Source organism: Tribolium castaneum, unplaced genomic scaffold (genome assembly GCF_031307605.1).
Source record: "Tribolium castaneum strain GA2 unplaced genomic scaffold, icTriCast1.1 ptg000086l, whole genome shotgun sequence".
Lineage (NCBI taxonomy): Eukaryota > Metazoa > Arthropoda > Insecta > Coleoptera > Tenebrionidae > Tribolium > Tribolium castaneum.
In genome coordinates this window covers 44,173-52,500 of record NW_026986683.1, presented here as the reverse complement: position 1 = coordinate 52,500, position 8,328 = coordinate 44,173, and the positions used below count along the sequence as shown (strand labels likewise).

At 47.5% G+C, this 8,328-nt stretch overlaps 1 non-coding gene and 1 pseudogene across 1 annotated transcript; both read right to left on the bottom strand.

Moving 5' to 3' along the window:
• The window catches only part of LOC135267744 (large subunit ribosomal RNA), an 8,315-nt pseudogene extending 2,607 nt beyond the window's left edge, over positions 1-5,708 (bottom strand).
• A 476-nt stretch (positions 5,709-6,184) lies between these two features.
• On the bottom strand, positions 6,185-6,341 carry LOC135267746 (5.8S ribosomal RNA). Its single transcript, XR_010336121.1, has one exon. It is a non-coding gene; the product is annotated as a 5.8S ribosomal RNA (ribosomal RNA).
• Between the last annotated feature and the right edge of the window lie 1,987 nt (positions 6,342-8,328).

Below are 8,328 nucleotides of genomic sequence, written 5' to 3'. Positions count from 1 at the left end.
TGTCTTGCGAGTCTCTAAATTTGAGACCCGCCTTCAAGATGGAGGTGACAGTTACGATCTCCAACTTGGGGATACCTAGTCCGCCATCTACCCTGCGGCAGTAAATCATACCGTCCGCAGTGCTCTGCGGTAGATGGCATATTTGTTTAACCACTACTCTCAGCTCCTGGTCTAGTTGCCTGATCAGCGTGATTGATGGTATTGTTACCACCAATTTATAGAGAAAGTGGGGGACTAGGTATCGGGAGATTAGTTCAAGTTTCTGGTGTGGTTTTAAGGCCAGGCGTTGGACTCTATGTAGAGTACCACGCCAATCTCTCTCAATGCCCTCCGATGTAATACCGGCCCAAGGAGATATTTCCACACCGAGATAACTGAACACGGCATCCACGGCCGCAACCGGGATCCTCTCTCCCTTCGTCAGTGTCAACCCGGGGTCTGCTACGTACCAGGAGTCTTTTGTCGGGCGTATTTCGAAGGACGTACATTTCGGGGCTGAGATCCTCATTCCCAGCCTCTCTAAGTAGTCCTCCGTAACTCGTAGCAGGGTGCATGCCTGAGGTACATTAGCCGCTATTAGAAAAATGTCGTCAGCGAAGGCCATGCAGGAGACACTAGCCAGTTCTCCACCAACCTTATACCCCGGGTGACTCTCCAGCTGCAGTAAAAGGGGTTCCAAAACTGCGTTGAATAAGAAGGGGCTGAGGGGGGTCGCCTTGTTTCACCCCTCGCTGGAGACTTAGGGTCACTTCCGCCGTGCCCTGTTTGACGACTGTGTGCAGATCCTTATAGGAGTCTTCCACAAGCCGTACCACCTGCTCGGGAAGACCCTTCATTCGCAGTGCTGGTCCTAAGATAGAATGAGGAACTGTGTCAAAGGCCTTAGACACATCCAGGCAGACTGCGACCAGGTTCTTATGCTGGCCCTTTGAGTGCCGCAGCAACTCGTTAAGGATCTGCACGTTATTGAAGCACCCCGCCTCTGAAACGAACCCCTTTTGGCGTGGGTGGAACCGCACATGCTCTCTGAGTTTCTGATCGATTATGCCCCAGTATAATCGACAGAGTATCGAGCTGATTGTAATTGGCCTATAGCTAGCTACATCAGGGGGATCCTTACCCTGCTTGAGTAGTAGCTGTGTGCGGTTCATCCTCCATTGTGTAGGCTGCATCGCACAACACATTAGCAGATTATACAATAATCGGAGGATCTCCTGTACAACCCGACGAACTAAGTGGCGTTTTTGGAGTCCGTCCGGGCCTGCAGCCGATTTTAATTTAGTTTGGGATATCCTTTTTCTGACCTCTTTTAATTCAATAGGCGTTAGGACATCTGCTGTGTCCAGAGGCAGAGGATAATCCCAGTGAGGTGGGAGTACGTCCGGCTTTGTGCCCCAAAGTTTGTTGTACATCCTCTCGATGTCGTCGCGCTGGAGTTGCACTCGGCCCTGTTCCAGCCAACGCACATCTTCCCTCACATAGCGGGCCAGCTGACCTGGATTCTTTTTAAATAGGTCCTGGGTTTGAGAGTAGACATACCGCCGGAAAGCATTTCTACTCTTACCCTTTTTCCTCTGACGCTTTGGTCGTTCCTGGGTATCGTCAGGATTTACGACCTTGAGCACTCTTTCGTACATTTCGTCGAGGCGGTCTTGAGGGAAAACGCCGATGACCGCCTCGCGAAGAGCGTCTTGCAGCTCCTGGATGACAGCTGCTGGTTCCTGAGAGATGGCCTTTGGAATTTCAACCCCTAAAGCAGCGGTAATTATACTCTCCCTCCAACCCGTATCGACATTGTTGGAGGTGGAACCTGAGGATGCCATTTCCTCCTCCACCGGGACCGGCGGGCTCCCGAGACCATCGGGACCCTCGGTGTTGAGGATCGTTTGAGAACATGCAGGGGCCCCCTCCTCATCCCCAGGCAACTCGGGATACTCAAGGGGGATGTTCTCTTCGGCCGGTTCATCCGTCCCCACTACCGGCAGAACGGAATCTTCCGCGCCGGCGGGATCCTGTACTCGCACACCCTCGAAATACAGTTCCCGCCTTCTTTTGTATGCATCTGTATTCCGTTTATCCCTTATCTGTTTGCACGTACGATTCGGGAAGAACGGGAGCATACATTTGGCAACGCACCTCTCGTTTTGGAATCTGACCTCCAATTCCAGCATTTTAGCCTCGTCCTCCTCCGAAAACACAGATCGTGTGTTTCTTCTCAGGGGGCGAGGGAGAGCTGCCCTCTCAGCTCTGCCAGATTCCTCAGCTGCTCTTTGGGTGTTTCTGACGAGAGGGTGTCTGTGTCGGAGGTGCTGAGTAACCCCCGACTGACTTTTACAGACCAGACCACACAGATGACACCTTAGTGCGTTACCCTGTGGGTCTGGCGTGGGCCCAGTACATTTGGGCGCATGGCATAATGCCGCTCTTTTCGACCTATACTGCCCCTTGCAATCGGAGCATTTGTATAGGATTAGCGACAACGGATGTCTTTCCCTCAGATGCCGTTCCTCATCATCTAAACTTAACGCCCGGAAGTTACCCTTTCCGGCATTGAGACATATGCCGCATGACCTGCTTTGAAAGGGTAACATCAAGATGATTTCAAGGGGTTCGCCTGACGTTAAGTGAGCACTATCGGCGGGGGGTCCGTGTGCCCCCGCTTCGTCTTCGGAATCCATGTCCATAGCATGGTCCGCTCCCATAGGTCCAATGGGGTTGTCAGGACAGTTGGTTCCTGGTCTAATACGAGGAGGAGGGGAACCGTGCTCCTCCAAGTCCGAGGCTTCGTTAGGGGTATCGAATGCCATACCACTAAAGTGTAGGGGTGGCAGGCCCCTACAACTTTCCCCTGCTGAGGTTTAGCCTATCCCAGACCATCCTGGGACAGTTACCGACTCTCACGACGCGGACGTACTCAGCATAACTTTTCAAGTGTGATCTGATCAGGATCACACTCTCCAAGCCTCATGGGCGGGGTCTTCCCATAAGAGAGTCATAGTTACTCCCGCCGTTTACCCGCGCTTGCTTGAATTTCTTCACGTTGACATTCAGAGCACTGGGCAGAAATCACATTGCGTCAACACCCGCAGGGGCCATCGCAATGCTTTGTTTTAATTAGACAGTCGGATTCCCCCGGTCCGTGCCAGTTCTGAGCTGACCGTTGAATGGCGGCCGAAGAGGACTTCCGGACGCCCTGACGGGCGCACCCGGAGCCTCGCAGCAAGACGGTTCCGCGGGAGGCCAAAAGGCACGGGACCGAACTCGGATTCGACATTGACCGCCGAAACGGAACAACGCTTCACCTCGCACAGGCCCGGCACGTCAGCCGCGACCCGCTTCCTCGCCAAGCCCGACACGCCCCGATCCTCAGAGCCAATCCTTATCCCGAAGTTACGGATCCAATTTGCCGACTTCCCTTACCTACATTATTCTATCGACTAGAGGCTCTTCACCTTGGAGACCTGCTGCGGATATGGGTACGAACCGGCGCGACGCCTCGACGTGGCCCTCTCCCGGATTTTCAAGGTCCGAGGGGAAGATCCGGACACCGCCGCAACTGCGGTGCTCTTCGCGTTCCAAACCATATCTCCCTGCTAGAGGATTCCATGGAACTCGAACGCTCATGCAGAAAAGAAAACTCTTCCCGGATCTCCCGACGGCGTCTCCGGGTCCTTTTGGGTTGCCCCGACGAACTCTCTTGCGAGGGCCCGAATTATTAACGGTTCCGCTGCCGGGTTCCGGAATAGGAACCGGATTCCCTTTCGCCCAATGGGTGTGTGCTCGCTTCGTACGTTTACGTTCGAATTAAAAACGAACCAACGACATATCTACACCACATCAACATCGGCTTTCGCCTAGGGCTTAGGATCGACTGACTCGTGTGCAACGGCTGTTCACACGAAACCCTTCTCCACGTCAGTCCTCCAGGGCCTCGCTGGAGTATTTGCTACTACCACCAAGATCTGCACCGACGGCGGCTCCAGACGGCCTCACGGCCAGTCCTTCTGCGCTCACCGCCGCGACCCTCCTACTCGTCAGGGCTTCATGGCCGGTTAATTAAATAACCGACCGCACATGCCGCTGACGGCCGAGTATAAGCACGACGCTTCAGCGCCATCCATTTTCAGGGCTAGTAACTTCGGCAGGTGAGTTGTTACACACTCCTTGGCGGATTCCGACTTCCATGGCCACCGTCCTGATGTCTTAAGTTACCAACGCCTTTCATGGTATCCCATAAGCGTCGATTTAGGCGCTTTAACTCGGCGTTTGGTTCATCCCACAGCGCCAGTTCTGCTTACCAAAAATGGCCCACTTGGCACTCTGATTCGAGTCTCGCGGCTTCATATAAAGTTCGAGCAAGCCGGAGATCTCACCCATTTAAAGTTTGAGAATAGGTTGAGGCCGTTTCGACCCCAATGCCTCTAATCATTCGCTTTACCGGATGAAACTCGTAAGCGACGAGCGCCAGCTATCCTGAGGGAAACTTCGGAGGGAACCAGCTACTAGATGGTTCGATTAGTCTTTCGCCCCTATACCCAGTTCCGACGATCGATTTGCACGTCAGAATCGCTACGGACCTCCATCAGGGTTTCCCCTGACTTCGTCCTGACCAGGCATAGTTCACCATCTTTCGGGTCCCAGCGTGTACGCTCTTGGTGCGCCTCTTCTCGCAATGAGAATGAGACGCCCCGGGAGTGCGGGGCGACAGCCGTAACGGCCGCCCATCTTCCCTTAGTCCGTGCAAGACGAACTTTCACTTTCATTGCGCCTTTAGGTTTAGTCATGTCCCAATGACTCGCGCACATGCTAGACTCCTTGGTCCGTGTTTCAAGACGGGTCCTGAAAGTACCCAAAGCTATAGCGTCGCAGATCGGCGTTTCAACCGAGTCTGTCCGAGAACTCATTGGCGAACAGCCATTCGTAGACAGAACCGACACCAGGTGCGATTACCGTCATAAACGAACGCGCTTGCCAATGGTCGGACGCTAACTGTGTAGCGGCCCGGCGCCATATGCATACCTTCGAGCGAGTCGACCGGGAAACACCGCGGGTTCGTCCGAAACGGCGAACCGTTCGAACGGGCTCCACCGCGGGCCTTAGATCGACACCCAAAGGATCGCGACGTCCTACTGGGGGAGAAGTGCACGCGTTCGACTTCGGTTCGCATAAACAAAAGGCGCGAACGACGCGTACGCCGTTCGTCGCACGATCATTTAGCGCCGCTATCGAGTCACGCTGAATCTCCCCTTTCGACCTTTCGGGTTTCTCAGGTTTACCCCTGAACGGTTTCACGTACTATTGAACTCTCTCTTCAAAGTTCTTTTCAACTTTCCCTCACGGTACTTGTTCGCTATCGGTCTCGTGGTCATATTTAGCCTTAGATGGAGTTTACCACCCACTTAGGGCTGCACTCTCAAGCAACCCGACTCTGAGGAGAGATCCTCCCGTTATCGGCAACGGTCACTACGGGCCTGGCACCCTCTATGGGCTGTGGCCCCGTTCAAGATGGACTTGGACGCGTCGCACAATCTCGGGATGACGGATCCTCCCTAACACCACATTTCCCGGCGTCCGGTTTCGGCCGCGGGATTCAGTGCTGGGCTTTTTCCTGTTCGCTCGCCGCTACTAAGGAAATCCTAGTTAGTTTCTTTTCCTCCGCTTAATAATATGCTTAAATTCAGCGGGTAGTCTCACCTGCTCTGAGGTCGCAAATATAAATTTGCCTTTATTTTGTCAGACGATAATTACACGTATTCCGTTTATATGGCTGCCTCCAAACAATTTCAAACATCGATCTGACGTCGTTGCGAGAATGTTGTTGTTGTTAATTATAGTGCATAAAATATGCATATAAACAACTTTAACGTCTCGGACACGACGATCGCTTCGTTCGAAATTTAAGCGTTGTGGCTGCTTTTTAATATCGGACGTGCTACGTCTAAACCAACTTGTACCAACAAACTAATAAGAATGTCAGCCGCTATTGCGTTTTAGGATGCCGCGTTATTTTTTATATTGTTTTTATTGTTGTCTACGTTGCATAATATTTTATTATGACAACCGACAATCAATTAACAATTATAGTAACGCGTCATATTTGCACCCAACACGCTCCGACGTAATTGTCTACACAACATTGTGCGCTGTGTTTAAGACAAAAACCGAGCAGTCTTTGAAATTGACACGACCCTCAGCCAGGAGTGGTCCGGGAACAGTATATCCGAGGACCGCAATGTGCGTTCGAAATGTCGATGTTCATGTGTCCTGCAGTTCACAAGTTGACGCGCAATTAGCTGCGTTCTTCATCGACCCACGAGCCAAGTGATCCACCGTTCAGGGTAATCTTTTCAAACAAATTTAAAATATTATTACATAACGCACCGTTCCACATCGAAATCGTTTCATCATCACACAACAACAAAAATAACTACTTAAGGTTATTACAATTGTGATGTATATGTGAGAAACGGACCAATCGAAAGAAACGTTCGGCGTTATATTTTATAATATTTTATTTAATTAAAGTGGCATTTGTTTCTACTTATCGAAAAGAGTATGCAGTTATAGTTTAAGTTTACATAAAGAATAACCCGATGATATTAACGTTTTATAAATACGTATATATATCTATTAGGTTTTTTTTCTCTATCAACTTTGTCTATAAAACTCTGCTCCTTTTGCGATAAGCATTATGTATATTTATTAAATAGAAAATATGTCGAAAAACCAGACGTTTTCTTCAAACAAACGCCACAGCTACAAACTTAATCACAACAATATTTACCAAACAATACAATTGTAGGGTGTTTTGTGTGATACGTCGTTTGGTGGGCATTCTAAGAACGTCCGTCGACATAAAAACGAATCAAAAGAAAAGCACAGGCAGTGCAAAACGTTCCTTCGTCAGTCGGGCGTATATCATTTAAAACCCACAGAATCTAAAAAAGTTAATAAACTTTTTTATTTAGATTCCTACGGTTCGTCGCGTCGTTAAAGTAAATTATTACTTCGACGCATGCGGAACCCAGGTACCCGAAAACCGTAAGCCTAAGCGTTTTTTTCCAAACATCACTCACTATCGATAAAGTAAATTGATTTTATGTATTTATAAATGTGCGTTTGTATGTATAGTAGTATAGTAGTAGTATATTTTGTTATTGGTTGTTTCGAGCTTTTTATTGTTATAAAACGTTTTTGTAGTCTTGTACATAAAGTACAGACGAATAGACAGCCCCTTTTATTTATTAATAAACTCCAACCATTTACAAATTAAATTACAACTACAACATCTCTTTTACACATTAATTATACACCATCTTTATTTTCTTTTTTCCGAAGCGAATACGATGAAGAAAATACGCAAAGACTGGCTTACAAAACCGTAAGCCTAAGCGTTTATTTTTCAAACATCACTCACCATCGGTAAAGTAAAATGATGGTATGTATAAATGTGTATTTGTATGTACAGTAGCGTAATAATTTTGTTGTTGGTTGTTTCGAGTTTATTTATTATTATGGTTTGTATGTATAAAGTTTTAGTCTTGTACATAAAGTACAGACGAATAGACAGCCCCTTTTATTTATTAATAAACTCCAACCATTTACAAATTAAATTACAACTACAACATCTCTTTTACACATTAATTATACACCATCTTTATTTTCTTTTTTCCGAAGCGAATACGATGAAGAAAATACGCAAAGACTGGCTTACAAAACCGTAAGCCTAAGCGTTTATTTTTCAAACATCACTCACCATCGGTTAAGTAAAATGATGGTATGTATAAATGTGTATTTGTATGTACAGTAGCGTATTAATTTTGTTGTTGGTTGTTTCGAGTTTATTTATTATTATGGTTTGTATGTATAAAGTTTTAGTCGTGTACATAAAGTACGATCGTATTGGCAGACACCATTATTATTCATTCATTCATTCTTGTTTGTTATTATAAATAACTCCAACCATATACAAATACTACAACAACAACAACAACATCTCTTGCACATTAATTATACACCACCACTGTGTATTAGTACTTTTTTTCGAAGCGAATACGATGATGGAAATACGCTAAGACCGGCACTGCGAAAGCAATAATAAAACGTTAGCACATAACCATCTTTCGACAATATTGATTCGTGTTAATGTTCGAAAAAATTCTTTGAAAACGTCGTTTACGGCACGTTTACAATCGATTTATAAAATAAATCGAAAAACGTAACAACAGATCCGCTTAATGCAAGACGACCCGTTGTTGCTTTTCCGTTCGACGCATAATAAAGAATTTTGTATGAGAATTGATCATCATACGAATAGTGTATGTATGT